The sequence below is a fragment of the Chiloscyllium plagiosum genome, unplaced genomic scaffold, assembly GCF_037043375.1.
Source record: "Chiloscyllium plagiosum isolate Xiang-an unplaced genomic scaffold, Cpla_swu_hap1 HiC_scaffold_8, whole genome shotgun sequence".
In the NCBI taxonomy this organism is placed as follows: domain Eukaryota; kingdom Metazoa; phylum Chordata; class Chondrichthyes; order Orectolobiformes; family Hemiscylliidae; genus Chiloscyllium; species Chiloscyllium plagiosum.
In genome coordinates, this window is record NW_028270146.1 from 64702907 (window position 1) to 64718920 (window position 16014).

Below are 16014 nucleotides of genomic sequence, written 5' to 3' on the forward strand. Positions count from 1 at the left end.
TATTAACCAGCACCGAGTCTCATGCTTGATGCTGGTTTAACGTACCAACTGCTCTCATTATGACCTACAGCATCTGGCCTCACTCCCATGCCCCATTCTTGCCAACCACCCACACTGTGAATGTTGCACATGCCTCCTGCACAACCTACTCACTGCCATGGAGCACATTTCACCCATCTGCACCAAGAGTATTAGCTGTGCCAACCACTTTTATCTCACTCAATTCCTCTCCTCCCCTCATTACAGAAGCAAAGAGCCCTTATCAGGGTAGAGAGCCCACAGGGGTGTAGGGGTGCATGACATTAGTTTACCCTCTTTTAGGACAGATCGCTGATCATTGCAGGAGAGGGTCAGGACCACTGGCACAAAGGACCAAGTTATCCACAAATTGTCAACCGAATAAACAACACTCTACATTTCAACAGCAACTCACACACTTCATTGTCAGTCTCATACATTGTACATCACTTCTAACCATTGGCCACATTGCCTTCTCTCCATTTTGTCTTGCAGGTAAAGCCAGCATGTCTATCACCATTGCAGTGAAATGCCCAGCCCTTCAGGAACCCATCTTCCGGATCTCTGAGACAAAGAGCAAGCACTGGCAAGAATTCTTTGTGCAGCACCCCACAGCATCTCAGGTACTGACACCTCTCCTGTCTAGGATTAGGGAGAATGAGAACACAATCTGTTGAGCACTTCCTTATGACAGCTCCACAGCTAGCTGAAGAAGGTATGCCCAGGCTGCTGGCACTCAAAGACTGAGAGTGTCCCGGCACCTGCTCATCTTCAAGCAGGAGAGGGCCCTGTAGTGTCAGTAATCGTAGATTTTGTCCCTATGTACAGGGAGGAAAAACAGCAGCAGACAGGAAAGTGGGAGGCAATGGTCTCGTTGCTCAGAAATTGCAGCAGTGCAGTGGATCATGTGACTGTTTAACTGCCCCCCCCCATGAATAGGTTGGCAGCTGCCATGGGGAGCCAGGCCCAGCACCCTCAGGGTCTGCTGGAGACACACACAAGCCACTACTCCATCACCTCAACCATGGGTCCTCAGGGCCTATGATGTGGCAATGGGAGGATGTACTCCTGTTTTCCTCTCCTCAGGGGCACCCAGCTGAAGCAGGAACTACAATGTAAGGACACTCCAGAGGTGGTCAGGCTCTCCACCACCACACTCGAGAGCCTGGACCTTGTGTTTCAGAGACAGCCACACCATTTAGATCAATGCCTCACCTTAGACCCTTGGAACTTCAAGCCAAGGAGGCTCAACCAGCCCCTGGGGATCAACCAAACATACCCCCAGGTTCCCTTCCACCAGCTGAGGAACCAGGGAGTACAGCAAAACATAGTGGGAGGGAGAGGAAGAAGAAAACATACTGAAGGCACTTTGGTGGCAGAAGTGACAATGCACTGCACACTATTTACATGTACTTTTATTTACAAACGACACTATTTTGATCTTGCATCTGGTTGGTTGTCGTTTTGTTGTCTCAAATGTAATTGTTCCAGCATGGTCAGACAGGGCATACCGTGGATCAATGTTTATGGTAAATGTAAGCATCACACAGTTAGGAGAGATCGTAACACACTGGTCAAGTGAGTATATTGTTCAGGGGACTTGGTGGCAGCCTAGGAATACAAAGCTGAGGGGGATTTGATCCCTTTTCTTGCTTTTTTTTTGGACCTATTGTTTGTAAGGCGTTTTTTAACAGGACAAATTGAAAGTCAGGACAAAATGGAGTGACATCACAGGAAAGTTAATTGGTTAATAACATCGTTAATTTGACACTTTCAGACTGGAGGTAAATAGGAAAATGTTAACAGATTATAAGCTAGAAGACCAGAAGGAATTTTTTTAAGAAAATAAATTAAGAACCAAGTAAATAAAATGGAGATGCAAGGTCAGGTGATGTGCTGTACCTGCATGATGTGGGAGTTGGTGGACCCCATTGTGGCTCATAGTGACCACATCTGTAGCAAGTGTTGGTTGCTTGAGGAACTTTAGCTCAGAGTTATTGAACTGGAACTGAACTTCAAACACTGCGGCACATCAGAAAGGGGGAGAATTACCTGGACCATGTGTTCAGAGGCAGTAACACCACTTAGATTAACTACCTTGAATTCAGTCAGGAGTCAGAGGCAGGAGGATGTGACTACAAGCGAGACAAATCGAGGGATCTAGGAGGTTTTTGCTGAAGGAGTCTCAGCCCTTGAGCTTGTCTAACAGGTTTGAGATTTTTGCTCCCTATATGGATGAGAGTGGGGGCTGCAGGAAGGATCAGCAAACTGACAATAGCATCATGATACAGGAAGCCATCAAAGAGAGGAGAGTAAAGAGAAATATTGTTGTAATCAGGGAGAATTTAATCAGGGGAATAGACACTGTTCTCCATGGCCAGGATTGACAGTCCCAAAGGCTGCCTGGTGCCCGGGTTCAGAATATCTGAGTAGGGCACAGAATATCTGAGTGGGGAGTGGGGCACAGTTATCGTTGCCCACACAGGTGCTAATGATAAAAGGAAAAGGCTCTGCTGAGGGAATATGATCAGCTAGGAGTTAAATTAAAAAAGATAATAATCTCCAGATTAATACCTGGACCACAGATATTTGGCACAGGGTCAACAAGATTAAAGATGTAAATGTCTGGCTGAAGGTGTGGAGGAAATGGATTTAATTCATGGGATACCAACATCAGTGGAGCTAATTCATGCTGGGATCAGAATCCTGGCAAATCACATAACTAGGGCTGTGGATAGCTTCAAATTAAATAGATGGGGGTGGGTGGGATGGTTCAGTTGCTTGGAAAATGATAAAATCAAAGGAAAAGGATAAGGTCAGATTGATGCTGATAATGGAGTTGATTGTTACCAGAAAATAAAAGAAAGAGCCAGAATGTATGAATGGCTTATTGTACCAAGAAACCAGGAAAGTGGGGAAACTAGATAATTGAACAAATGTAAAGGCTTAGGAGCAAAATACTTCAGATGCTGGAATCTGTGCTGGAAATAACAAAATGCTGGAGATCACAGTGGGTCAGACAGCATCCATGGAGACCGCGCAAGCTGTTGTAAGGAAGACCATAACATCGTCAGGGTAGGCATTCCTCAAATAAGTCGAAAGGAAGAGAAAAATTTTGTCAACTACAAACTACGGTTGTTCTCCCTCAAATGTATAGGCTTGGTGTCTTAATGGACAAAGTATTCAGAATAAGGTAAATAAATTGAGTGTGCAAATCAAAGCAATTGAGTGTACGACTTATAACTTGTTAAGGAGGAGGGCTTAGGAGAGTTTATAGGACAAGTAACAACATAAAGTATGGAAAGGGTCAGGAATTTAACTTCAGGCACAACAGATAAGGGGACAACTATGAAAAAGGGGAGGTGGTCAACACAGGACTGAGGGTCTTGTAGTTACATGTGTGCATTGTACGTAACTGGGTCAATGAGCTTATAGCACATATTTAAGTTGTTATGTGCATCACAGAGATGTGACTGCAAGGGGATCAAGTGGGCAAAGAAGTGACTGATGGAATGCAATATAGGAAAGTGTGAAGTTACGCACTCTGTTAGGAAAAATAGAGGCACAGACTATTTTCTAAATGGGAAAAGGTTTCAGAAATCTGAAGCACAAAAGGGATTTGGAAGTTTGAGTTCAAGATTCTCTTAAGGTTAAACTGCAGGCTCTGTTGACAGTTAGGAAAACAAGTGCAACGTTAACATTCATTTCAAGATGGCTAGATTACAAGAGCAGAGATGTACTGCTGAGTCTGGATAAAGTTCTGGTCAGACTGTGTTTGGAATATGGTGAGTAGTTTGAGGCCCTGTATCTGAGGAAGGATGTGCTGGCCTTGGTATCCATGAAGGGGCCCTCTTCCAAAGATGCCCTTTTCTTCCAAAAATCCCTCTTTAACTGGTAATTGGCCACTGCCTAGCAAAAAACAACTTCACTCCACCTCCAGTAAAAAAAATAAAAAGTATAAACAATGATGCAAGATGCACCTGATATTGAGATTGATCTCAATTGACTTGTGTCAGATTATGCCACAAACCTTGCCATAGCATTTTGCTTGGGCCTTTACAAGATTACGCCCATAATTTTGAGAATCTGCCGGTATAACCTCCTGACTGATTTTGCTCCACATTTGCATTAATGGTGGGTGCAAAATCAATATTTTACCAATCACTTGTGTCTGCCATTCCAATGAATTAAGGCAATAATTGCTAATGTTAGAGCTCATTTTTACCTATGTCAATAGCAAATTTGAAGTCATTGTAACTTCTCCTGCATATTATGTTCAAGTATAATTTACTTAAGAATATAGCAAATTGTCATTAAAAAGTAAAAATAGAGTTTTTAAAAAATTGGAGGCAATTCTAACCAGCCCGAATTGGTGAAGAAAGTGATGGATTACAAATTCCTGTATTTGAAACAATTCCAACCTGACTCCAGTACACCGATGCTCAGTTTTAATAAAGGGAACAGTGAAACTTACTCTTAGAAGCTGGGTGTAATATTTAAATATTTTCATGCAGTTTACAGCCTCAAATTTAACTACAACTCCAACTTTGACACTTGCAGGCCGTGTTTCACAGGATCATAAATCTAAGAGCTGAGGGAGATGAGGAAGGCTGAGTCCATTATTAAGAGTTTCAGCATTGCTTATGAAACTGGATGAGCAGGTATGCACAGATCTTCAAACATGTCTGTCTCCTTCACTATGATTCAAATATCTCATACACCACGGTTGAATATTTGCAATGTCCTCTCCCCAACTCCCAATGTTCTCTCTAACCTCTTAACTTCCTTTTATCTCTTCTCTTGTTCTCTGTGAATCACCCCTGTTCATTAACGAATGTCCTTTTTGGTTTCCTCGACCACAGTCCTTTCTTTCTATACGTGTCCTTTTCAAACCTCCAAAGTCCTTTCATTGTCCTCACAGAAGTATCAAAATCCTCTCTGTTCTGTGTCACCCCAACATGATGTCTAGCCCATGACACCATGCCTTTCCTGGAATATCCTGTTTCCCCAAAACCCTCTTTGGATTTACACAATGACCTGATCCCTTTTTCTCTGTCTCACTTTCTCCTCTCCACACTCTAGTGCCACAGGAATTTCCATTTTATAGGCAATTTGCTTCTGAAGCTAACTGGCTTCAGGCCAGTTACCCCCTCCATGCCCAACCACCAGTCACACATCAGCTATCATGCAGTCTTCTCATAAATACCAGTATCTTTAAATTGCTCTGTTTCTATCAATGCAATCCATTAGTAATATCCATTTGTTGCTTAAATAAATAAATACTTTCCCAAAAAACAAATCAGGAACAGAAATACAGTTAATACATTTTAATGAGTTAAGAACAGAACAGTCAATGCTGACTAAAACTGTTCAATCTATTCGTATAAGGAGAGGATCAATATCCAATCAGCAGCCTATCCTTTTGCTTTCGTTCTGTAGTATCCATGCCAGGCCTCTGCTCGGCATGTTAGAAAATAGTTACCTACTATGAGCCTAATTATTTAACAGCTCGCAGAAACAATTAAATGTTAACTTGAGAGATACAAAGCATTCTCCTAGCCCTGAATTATGCACAACCTTTTTGCTACCTTGTTTCATCTGTCAAACTTTGAAACTTTCAGATAACAAAGACAATGTCAAAGCCTGAAGAACCAAGATTGCTGTCTGTGCAGTACTGCACTAAAGAAGAAAGCAGTAATCAGACTCCCTGCAGCATCTTCCAGTTCTATGCTCATGACACTGCCTGGATCAAAACTCACCAGGGAATTCTGTTCTGTCTGTAACTGCATGTGATGGGGACATTGCTACTTATCCCATATGTCTCCATTTATTGCTATTGAAATAGAGAGTCAATTACAGAATGTGTGTCACGATGTGTGAGGCGGCCTGAGTGGTCATGTTGAGAATTGCAGAAAAAGCAAGATAGAATTATAGTGAAGAGGAGTTGATTACAAGGGGAAGTTTTTGTTTCCTTTCATGGGGCATGGGCATCATCGGCAGGCCAGTATTTATTGCCTGTTCCTTGAGAGGGTATCAACAAACTGTCTTCTTGAGGTGCTGCAGTCTATGTGGTAAAGATAACAGTGGTTGTTAGTTCTGGTGGGAGAAAGGTGGTGAAGTGTTCAGAGTGAGTGAGTAGAAAGTGCAGGGGACTAGCACGGTTATTAGTGTACGCGTCATGGGATGAGTGACGGCAAGTAAGAGAAGATGTTGCATGACATAGTGACAGTGGTAGTCCAAGAGTCTAGGTAGGAGGTGGGAACAGTAGCAGATTGAAAGTGAGTGTGAATTAGCAAATAGAATAAGATGGTACTTCCATCAGCAGATTGAGGAATGTCTTTTAAATTCTTGCTGCATTAAAGAGCATTTCTCTGGACCACTGAGACAGCACTGACCTGGATGGCAGGGTCTAGTGTCATGCCTACATTTGGGGTTAGAGAACAACCTTCTTCTGCTTTCATCCACCAGGTCCTCCAGGTTTCAAGGAAGGCTGCCCAGTTTTTTCTTATCAGCCATGATCAGTGTAAGTAAGTCAAACCATACAAGGCACCTCCAGGCTGATAGTTCTTGACCGTGTCTCCAACAGCCTTTAAATAGGCTGCCTGGGCTTACAGATCCAGAATGCTCTTGCAGGGGCATTTCTATCCACTTAGTGAGTTGGAGAATTGGACAAACAGGCCATCATAGGGACATGATGCATGTTGAACAAGGAATGCTTGTGATGATAGCATGAGAAAACACACTAGATTTCACAGAGATAAACCCTTCATTAAATAAGTGATAGAAGTGACATTTATTCGATTTTCAGTGAGACTTATCCCTGAGCCTTTATTTTATGGTGGTGACGTTTTGGAAAAAGAAAGGTTCAATAACTTTGGCACAGAAATGAAAACACACCAGTGCTGATTCCAGAGAAGTGTAAAGACAGGGCAGCAGATGTATCAGATATTCTTTCTAAAAGGACAAATGCTGAAAACCGCAGAAAGCTCCAGCAGTCTGATGATGTGGAAAGGACTTGGGTGGGGAAGGCAGAACAGTTCTGGATCTTGAAAGAGACAAGCCTGCCACGTAAATATCCTCATAATCCTTGTAACAATATCTCCCATGCCATTGAGCTTGTACCTGATTGCTATTATGCAATAAATTACATGCTCTTTCTAGAACATCAAATGGTTTTCCTCTACTATACTTAACATGAAATACCCTATAGATCCCAAACTAAAAGGTGGCTGTAAATCCATCTGGCTCATACAACATGGTGTTGATGGTGGTCATCTGAAGATTTGATGCTGCTGCACTATTACAACAAGTACCTTTTTGCCAGTTTCCAGCTGTGACAGGAAGAGGTTACATCAGCTCAAAGATTAAGCCACTAAAAACTGCAGAGTGCCGAACATATAACAACACTGGTCATTTTAAATCAGCCTATTGCATTAAAAAGCCTTTAGCTCTAAAGCTGAAGGACAAATTATAAGAACAAACAATATCCAACAGATTGAAGAGGGAAGCATCAGTGAAATAACATTCCTCGGAAAAATAAGAGAATCAAAAGGGAAATATTGGAGTGCTCACATAAAAATAAATGGGGACCAAACAAATGTCCAACTTGACACTGAGTAAGTGCCTTCTCAGATAATGTAAAATGGTGGAATCCTGAAATATTCCAGCCATTTGACTTCAGAGACCAAGAACTATCCAAACAAAAGTAAAAGGCCAGCTGACTGTGAGACTGCAGTGTGAACACAGCATAATCACTGACATTTTCTAAATATTTCAAAATCAGGGATGTTATTTCCAAGTGGGGAAAACTTGCATATTATCAGATTAGATTAGAAACAGGCCCTTTGGCCCAACAAGTCCACACCGACCCTCCAAAGAGCAACCCATTCCCCTACATTTATCCCTTCACCTAACACTGCAGGCAATTTTTTAGCATGGCCAACTAACCTGCACATTTTTGGACCATGGGAGGAAACCGGAGCACCCAGAGGAAACCTACACAGACACGGGGAGAATGTGCAAATTCCACACAGACAGTTGCCTGAGGCGGAAATTGAACCCGGGTATCTGGGGCAGCAGTGCTAACCACTGTGCCACCGTGCCGCCCACTTATTTACAAGGCCAATGTAGTTAACACTCAAGAAAAATAAGATGGGTTCCCAAAGACATTCTGTGGCCTGGGGAAGCAAAGTTTAGCATCTTCTTGTAAAAATTGTTACATGAGATAGTGGAATAATGAGTTGACAACTTAAGTCCAAGAGATCATGATGTAAGGTCACACAATAGAGAAAAAGGACATTTGAAGAGAGCTCTCATGAAGGAGACACTCTGACCTCAGGACAAACTATAACTGTCTGGTCCTTGTTGAAATAAGCACAGATGGCAATAGATGTGAACGACTATAAAGCCCCTTACATCCCAACAAGAAGTGATTTCAACAATGGCCAACACAACAATGTAAAGATCTGGGATTTAGCACAACTAACTGAAGCTGTGGAGTAAGAAAGCTCATGCTCTGGTATCATTGGGTGGAGTGCCATTTTCACCAAGCTCAATGCTAGTACTAATTTCTGGTAATGTTCATTGCATGAAGAATCTAAACTCTTAACAAGGTTCATCACAATATTTGAATAGTAATATATTCATTATTTTTTTAACATTATGTATGCACCTGAAATATTCTAAAGGATGGAGACAAACATCATGAAGGAATTAGAAAGCATCATCAGCCATATGGATGGTATTACTGTTCACTATTCAACCATAACTGAACACGTGAAAGAGCAGCATTGAATGCTTGCAGGTTATGGTGGAAAATGTGAGCTCTCATGCCCTCCTGTCAAATTTCTATTGTTCATGCAATATCATAGCAGAAGATTGGCAGAAGATCTGGGGTTACAAAGAATTTCCATCTCCCAGAAATGTCACAAAGCTACAGAGGTTCGTAGGAATGGTGAGCCCATGTTTACCAAATCTGACACAATTAAACTCAACAGACAGAATCAAGTCGTTTTGAAACGAAATATCAGCAGAAGCCATTTAAAAAAAAGAAATGCTTATCTCACCAGAAATTCTAGCTCATTACAATTCAGAGTGACCAACAATTGTCAATGCTGATGCATCATCAATGGGCATTGTTATTTAAATGCAGAAAGACAGAAAAGATACCTAGATCTTTACAAAGCTGGAACAGCAGCATGCTGTGATTAAGATAGAAACACTAGCAGCTATGTGGGCATACAAAAAGTTTTCAGGTTACAATTCAGGATTAATATTTAATATAGAATCAGATGAGCTATTGCTAACATTATTGCAAAGCAAGGAAATGACTGTGATTACTCTGTGATGTACTGGCAATAATAGATTTGAGGATGTTTCGGTCCTCTATGTTTTATTTGGGTTTTCTTGTTTATAACTAATACATTTACACTCCAGAAGCTAATTCGTCTTTTGTCTTTAAAGATGTTGATTGACCTGCAGTCTATTTTCAGTATTCTCCATTTCTAATTAATTAACAACAAGAAACCATGCATATGCATCAACTGATGAATCATAGAGCTGCCTATGATGAAGCATACTGTTCTTAAGCATGGAAATAAAACAACAGCAAGCAAGGTTATATTTCATTCATTCAGCGTAACATTTTTTGATTTTTTTTAACGAACCTTTTTTTCTGACTCCAGCTACTTCTCTTGAGCTTCTAATTCTCATTTTGTCACATTGAATATTCCCTGCAATGATTCATTGCGAATAATTGAATTCTGATGAGAAGACATGGAAGGCATACAAGACTAGAATCCTTCAAAGTGCCCCTTCCCACCAACAGAAATCTGAAAACTGCATAGTGCATTTACATTTCAAAGTACAACATTAGACAGACTGATCGCATATTTTGGAATTTATGAAGCACATGCTAAGTGCGTTTAAAAACAAGAATGGCAAACAGATTTATTTACGTAGAACAAAACTAGTATGGCACAAGTAAAGATTATAACGAAAGCCAACTTCAGTGAGTAGCAATTCAAATGAACCAAAAGTCAGGCATATAAACAGGTATAAAAGTGAGTTTACACGCAGAAACACCCAGACCTGATAGTTCCACCATGCAGCTTTGATAAAAAAAATTAAACAAAAATCATGAATTAGAAGGACAATGGTTAAAAGAGATCTATAAAACCTCATTGTTGTATGTTATTTTCTAACCAAGTTATAACTTTGACACAGTAATAGTTGGCTTCATGCACTATGTCAAATATTTACTAAAAACATGTAGATAATGATGTATTTTAGGTACTTAACTGTACTGAGTCTCATTAACAAAGTAAGTTAAATAGAATTTAATCAGTACTAGCCACCAATCTAATTTAACCTTAGGCTTAAATTGCATCTTGCACTTTATATACAAAGCTCAATTATTTTATTATTAAAGCTATTTTATCATTTCTCCAATACTGTTCGCCGAGCTGGTAATTTGTGTTGCAGACATTTCGTCCCCTGTCTAGGTGACATCCTCAGTGCTTGGGAGCCTCCTGTGAAGCGTTTCTGTGTTGTTTCCTCCGGCATTTATAGTGGTTTGTCTCTGCCACTTCCGGTTGTCAGTTCCAGCTGTCCGCTGCAGTGGCCGGTATATTGGGTCCAGGTCGATGTGTTTGTTGATAGAATCTGTGGATGAGTGCCATGCCTCTAGGAATTCTCTGGCTGTTCTCTGTTTGGCTTGTCCTATAATAGTAGTGTTGTCCCAGTCGAATTCATGTTGCCTGTCATCTGCGTGTGTGGCTACTAAGGATAGCTGGTCGTGTCGTTTCGTGGCTAGTTGGTGTTCATGGATATGGATCGTTAGCTGTCTTCCTGTTTGTCCTATGTAGTGTTTTGTGCAGAGAAACAGAACAGCCAGGGAATTCCTAGAGGCATGACACTCATCCACAGATTCTATCAACAAACACATCGACCTGGATCCAATATACCAGCCACTGTAGCAGACAGCTGGAACTGACAACCGGAAGCGGCAGAGACAAACCACTATAAATGCCAGAGGAAACAACACAGAAGCGCTTCACAGGAAACTCCCAAGCACTGAGGATGTCTCCTAGACAGGGGACGAAACGTCTGCAACACAAATTCCCAGCTCGACGAACAGAACCACAACAACAAGCACCCGAGCTACAAATCTTCTCACAAACTTTGAATTTCTCCAATACATTTGTTTAATTGCTCTGAAATAATTTTCAACCTTATCCTAAACATTTTACTTATAGTACCTAATTTAAATAGTTATAACCTTTTATTTATATTCAGTAAAAAAAAAGGAACTGGTTGCATTTTTTCTTGATACATTAAGTTATATGTGGCAGTGTTTCCTGCCAGATAAACTACTGAAGAAGATCAGAGCCAAAATAAAACATTTCTTCCTAGCTTTTGCTTGTGGACCCAGACGTAACGAAAATGTTTTTGTGGTCCATCAAGGAATGCATTGGTTCTCACTGCTGCAATCTTGCTGTCTCCTCCTGATCATTGCACACCAGTGTAAACAGCTAATATCACCAGGCAAGAAATAGGTGGAAAAGTGGTTGATGAGATTTAAACAAGACCCAGTCATTACAATCAGTATGGTCTCATTCTATTGCAGATAGAAAATTAGCTCACACAGTTCCCTACCAGGAATCTCACTGGCAATTAAAATGCAGAGCAATGCTAGTTGACATAAGGACTACAATCAAACACAAATTCTGGAGAATTTGCATTTGGATCTCCACTCCAAGTGAGACCATATACATTTGCAACACAGAAGGAAGTTAATCAATGCAGCATGCCTACAACTGTTTGCTAGTGCAGTTCAAATATAGCCTGACTGTCCTGCTGTCTCCTCACAGTGCTTGGCAATGCAAACTTACTTTTAGTGATTGCATTGGTGCTTGGCCAAACAGGTTACAGTTTCAAGGTCAATTCTTGAAGCATTGTATAGTTGAAGTTATTAGTTTTCAGATGAGGTTTACTGCAGATTTCTTAGAGACAGAGGAAGATTCTAACATCACATGCCAGACTAAATTAATTGTTGGAGGGTTTGAGCTAAAGGGAGCACTGAATAGGCTGGGGCTTTGGAGGCTGAGGCACGACCTTATAGAGGTTTATAAAATCATGAGGGGCATTGATAGGATAAATAAACAATGTCATTTTCCTGGGGTGAGAACTAGAGGGAATAGGTTGAGGGTGAGAGGGGAAAGATTTAAAAAGGACCTAAGAGGCAACTTTTTCACACAGAGGGTGGCGCATGTATGAAATGAGCATGTGTGGAAGTGGTGCAGCCAGTACAATTACAGCATTTAAAAGGATGAAGACGTGAATAGGAAGGGTTTAAAGGGATATGGGCCAAATGCTGGCAAATGGGACTACACTAATTTAGGATATCTGGTTGACATTGACTAGTTGGACTGAAGGGTCTGTTTCTGTGCTGTATATCTCTATAACTTGAAGAATCTATAAGTGTATTGGTTATGAGATTCTTCAAAGCTGATCCCAATCCGCTACCATTCTTTTGCTGAGAATACATCTAACCCATGTATTTGAATGACCCCCACATTTCTGGTAATGTTATAGTCATACAGCAGTGCAGCTCTGAGACAATCTCCAGCTATAAAAATATACTCAGATAATAGCACTTTCATAAAATATGTAATTAGGCAAAGACTCCAGAGGGTCTGGAAGTTCTGACAAGGCCAGTGGAGGAGTCTGTCATATTTTGCTGGAAAACCCCTTGTAGCATTTGCCAACTCGTCCAGAATGTGATACTGGGTCAGGGTTGTTTGAGGAAGTTCATTGCCACCAATTCTCATTTGATTAGATTAGAAACCCTACAGTATGGAAACAGGCTCTTTGGCCCAACACATCTATACCAACTCTCCGAAGACCAACCCACCCAGACCCATTCCCCCATCTTATATTTACCCCTGACTAATGCACCTAACACTATGGGCAATTTAACACAGCCAGTTCACCTAACCTGCACATCTATGTGACTGTGGGAAGAAACTGAAGCACCTGGAGGAAACCCACACAGAAATGGGGAGAATGTGCAAATTCCACACAGACAGTCCCCCGAGGCAGAAATCAAACCCGGGTCCCTGGCACTGTGAGGCAGCAGTGCTAACCACTGAGTGAAGGTGCTGCCCACCACTTTGTCTTTCCTTTGTCTTGATCATATATATAGTGATTAGTCATAGATGTTGTATGATAGAGCACCTGCTCTTAGATAATGAGGATGATTGTATGATAGGAATAGAAATAGCTACAATTGGTCAGGCACAATCATTAGAACATTATGGAGGTAGTGCTGATACAAAAGCTTCAGTAGAGCTCCTTATTTCCACTCAAAGGTCTTGTGTCATTTTAGTAGAATGGGTGAAGCCAATGCATATGAACATTTCCCCTTGAGAAACATTACCTTTAACAACATCTCCCTTAAGTGTTCTTCCTGTTGTTATCCCCTTGCAGGACCGTATAAATAGCTATATTATATTGACTACTAATCCATTAACCTCCGAGACTGTCAGGTTCTCAACCTGACCTCTCACAAATTCTAAAGAAACATGGCTTATTTTCATGGGCATCAAGGAAGCATGAAAAAGCTCTCTGTCAAATTGAAAATCAAGATTGAGAACCTGATAAAATGTTGCAGGCTAACTCAGAGCACATATGCAATTAGACCATGGGTCAAGGCAGAATAGGAGAGAGGAGCTGAAAATGTGTTGCTGGAAAAGCACAGCAGGTCAGGCAGCATCCAAGGAGCAGGAGAATCGACGTTTTGGGCATGAGCCCTTCTTCAGGAATCCTATTCTTCAGAATAGGAGAGAGACTGGTCAAGATCGGAGTCTTTGTATCTATAAATGTGAGCCACACCTATCACACCAGTGACCAAAAAAGGTGGATTGGTACAAATCTGTGCAATTTTAATGTCTCTATTAAGCAGTATCCTTTGCTTTAATTCATGATTAACTTACTGGAGCTGGAGGTCAGCTTTTCAGTAAAATTGACCGTAGTCAAGCCAGTCTCTAGGTGAGTGTAGATCCTAAGTCACAGAAATACTTGATGAATGTAACACATAAAAGACTATTCATAACACATAAAAGAGAGTTCCTTTTGGAATCACATCTGCACCTGGATTATTCCAACGTGCCAAAGATCAGATTTTGAGTGGTTTGGAAGGAATCCAGTATTACCTAGATGATATTTTAGTTATGGCAAGGAACAAAAAAGAGCATCAACACAATTTAGATGCTACTCTGCAGAGACTTGTAGATTATGACCTCAGAGTGATGAAAAACAAATGTGATTTTTTTTAAAATGTTCTGTTGAATACACAGGCTATTTCATTAATGGTAAGGGACTACACAGGTCACCTTCCAAAGTAAAAACCATAACTGAAGCACCAGAAGCCAGCTCCTGGAAAAAAACCATCAAAATAGCAAAACATGACCCTAAGAAGCCAAGAGGCTTATTTTGCTGAGACTTGTTGTGAAGAACACAAGGAGAAAAGCTCTGATATTCTTGTTTACTTTGTGGAATTCTCTAAAAGATGCTTTTGAAAATAGAGACATTGTTATGCAAAGAGAAGGCCAAATCTGAAAAACTGGCTAAAGTAAATAAGGCATGTTATGACAGAGAAATGGAACATTATGTAAAAGGTTGCAAGAGCCAAAAAAAGGGACGCATATGCCAAAAAAGGCCGCACTTGCTGTCCTTCTGGCTTTGCTTTGAGCATTAACCAAACATCAAAGGTGTGAGTCTTGCTTATCTATTGGTGATGTTGAAACAAAACTTGGTGAGCTGTGCAATGACTGCAGTGACGAAGAGAAACTGTTCATCAGTAAAGCTTAGAAGGGGAAATATGATAAGGATGTTGCTGATTATCATGCCAAAGGCAAGGTTGATAGTGCAAAGAGTTCCCTGCCAAGAAGGAGCATATTGTGACAGTAATGATGATGATGAAGATGATGATTAAATTATACATTTTCTTCAGCTTAATTATTTGCTATGTAACAGTAAGTATTTACACCCTGTTACAAGTGTTGCAATCTTTTGATTTTGTAAATTGGTACATATATGATCGAAGGCAAGATGTAGCTTGAGTTTTAAACTGCACAGTCCTTTTTGTAATATTCACACTACAACATGCATTTTAAGTCTGCCACAAATATAAGCAACATCACTCAGTGTCTGTCCAATGTAACAGAATGATCATGAAACATGTTTACAACTTAATTCAGAATGAGTGAGGTATGGATTTATAGAAGCCACCCCTGGGTAGTTATCAGTTAATCCAAGATGTGTTGGATTGAAAAGGAGGCAAACAACATTCACTGCTACCTCCTGTGCATATATACATCATGCTACCACATTCCAAGAAATGGTGGTAAGAACAAGTCAAATCCAACAGCTACAAAATGATGAATAATTCTTTCTATGTCTGAGAACTGTTGTATGTATAATTATAAACGTTGTAAATGCTCCCCTTGCAGGAAACTCTGATGTAAAGGGGGTGAGATGTTGTTTATTTGTGTACACATATTGGACTGTCACTTTAAGAGTCTGATCATGTGGTGTCATGATGATTTCATCAGCGATTTTGGAGGGAAACAGCTCAGTCTAACTTGCAGCCTTCTGCTGTGAACACCTTATATAAGAAAGTTCCTGTGGTTGTGAAACACTTTGGTGTTATATCCTTCTTGAAGGGTAACACGTTGTGCTGCTCAATCTTGGTCTCTATTTTTGCTTCTTCTCAAAATTTAGCCGAATTCTTTCTTCTGATTTGACTTCAGCGATGGTGGGAGTTTCTCTCAGGCCTGAACAGAGCTGCATAATTGAGATTTCACAATGGTTCCTGAGATCTTCAATCTTATTTAAGATCTCTGGCCAGCAGAACACCAACTTAATCTTGGCTGTACATCCTTTTCACTATATCTCAATAGGAAGCTAATTGTAGAGTTGTAGAGATCTACAGCA

The 16014-nt window shown here is 40.7% G+C and overlaps 1 pseudogene; it reads left to right on the forward strand.

Annotated features, from left to right (window-relative positions):
* The first annotated feature begins 9990 nt into the window (after nucleotides 1–9990).
* LOC122553936 (high mobility group protein B3 pseudogene) lies at nucleotides 9991–15013 on the forward strand (annotated as a pseudogene).
* The last annotated feature ends 1001 nt before the right edge of the window (nucleotides 15014–16014 follow it).